Source organism: Sinocyclocheilus grahami, unplaced genomic scaffold (assembly GCF_001515645.1).
Source record: "Sinocyclocheilus grahami isolate Dianchi unplaced genomic scaffold, SAMN03320097.WGS_v1.1 scaffold341.1, whole genome shotgun sequence".
NCBI lineage: Eukaryota > Metazoa > Chordata > Actinopteri > Cypriniformes > Cyprinidae > Sinocyclocheilus > Sinocyclocheilus grahami.
In genome coordinates, this window is record NW_015505520.1 from 1298375 (window position 1) to 1300320 (window position 1946).

At 32.9% G+C, this 1946-nt stretch overlaps 1 long non-coding RNA gene across 1 annotated transcript in view; it reads right to left on the reverse strand.

Annotated features, from left to right (window-relative positions):
• The window catches only part of LOC107603144 (uncharacterized), a 1270-nt gene extending 1054 nt beyond the window's left edge, over positions 1 to 216 (reverse strand). Inside the window, exon 1 of the long non-coding RNA XR_001611100.1 lies at positions 143 to 216. This is a non-coding gene — a long non-coding RNA (uncharacterized lncRNA). The remainder of the gene's footprint in view (positions 1 to 142) is intronic.
• Positions 217 to 1946: the final 1730 nt, after the last annotated feature.

Genomic DNA, 1946 nt, shown 5'->3' on the forward strand with positions numbered 1-1946 from the left:
ATATATATATATATATATATATATATATATATAAATTAATTTTGGTGATAATTGTTGATAATATAATTAATTATCGCAATATTTATATATTTGTTAAATGTTTTTAGACAATGTAATTTTTTTAAGTTGAATAAAAATGTACCTCTGTGTGTAGCTCTTCTCCATAACAATACCATGATTATATTCACTGATCATATTCACCATCTCTGATATCACTAATACAGCAGAGAGCAGTGTGATGATATAGGCCATTGTTTTCTGGGGAACAACTGGGAAAAATTGTTTAATTTTATAGTCTAAATATAAACAATCCAAATGGAAATAATAAAAAATAAAAATAAATTCTAATTTTGGAAGTTCCTGAAAACTAAGTACTGATTTAGGAAGTCTATTGCCAGAATATGAAAAGGATATTACGAATAAATAGGTATGTGAGCAATAAAGCATGCTTTACCATCAGCTATCAGTTTAGTTCCATTTCCAACGATTAGCTTTCCACATGTGACCACACTGCAAAAGTAAGTTTCATCACTGGCCAGGCTTTTAGGGACTTTGTGCACACAGCTCTGTACAGTTGATACAGTCACAGAGATCGTCTCACATTGATCTTTTCTGTCTCCATCAGTGTAAATGATTCCTGAATGGGACTCTCTTCTAAGCCAGTAGACACTCTGCCCTCCTGAACAACTTGCACCAAAGATTGAACAATGAAGATTCACTGAGTCTCCTACATGATGTGAGTCCAAAACAGGATGCTGAATGATTTTAACTGGCTTTGCATCTGTAATGAAAAATAATATACTTTACGGTAGCAATAATAATAAAACAAGCTTTTTAATCAAAATTAAATATCACAGATCTCACATTCCAAGTTTCCACTCACCATTAACTGCCAGATAAGTTCCCCCTCCAAAGTACAGCTTCTCATACAGTAGCACACCACAATGGTCTCTGGCATCTCTGGAGTTAATCTTGGTGAATATTAATGCAGATTTCTTGTCATCGACTTTGAATTGAATTCTTGATTCGTTGAGAAATTCTTCTTGAAGTTTTATCTCCTGGTAATATGTGGAAACTATAGGGTTCAACTTTTGTCCTGGGATTTGTTTCAGCCAAAACCAGGCCACAACCAGATCGGCAGTTGTGTGGCATTCCAGGATGACCAAACCACCCACTGATGCTGTGATTGAGACATTTGGCTGCAAAACACTGGGGATCATAGATACACCTGAAATAAACAAAGAAAAGTCCTGATGAGTCAAGGGAAGTCAATCATTTTACATATTTTTTTTCTATGCATAAGTAGTGGAGTCCAAACGTCTGAGGCATAATGAACATTTGGGATGTTTTTTATTACAAGATTAATGTAAATTAAACTTTACTTTATTTTACGTGGTAACTTTTATTAAACTTTTAAACTCATATGTTAATATAATTTGTAATAAAACATATTTAAAACATTTAAAAGTATTTCTAAAAATAAATAAATAAATGATAATATGTATATGTATAGATTACTTACATGATATGTAAGACATAAGAACATATGCACGCAGAGCAAACATCTTGAGAGCTGGCATTAGAGCAGTCTCCATCCTGAGGACGAAAGGAGAATATGGTATAAAAACTGAAAAAACTCATTAACGTTTCCATGAGAATAAACAAGTCTTTGACCTAGTGGACTTCCTGCAGTCAACACAGTACAAATGCCATGCCCCAAAAGACAGATAATCCTTATTAATCCATGTTATGAAAAGAGAAATGACAAAATGCAAAATGAATGAAATTGAAATGAAATTACAAAATCAGACAAATATAAAATGCAATTTGAATATGAAACATTTAATTTTCCCTTCTTCATTTGCATCATCACTTTCCTGTACTGTACATAGCAGACTGTTATCACTCAATGGCTGGATGTCTAAGTGGTGCCCGCAGAATAACAT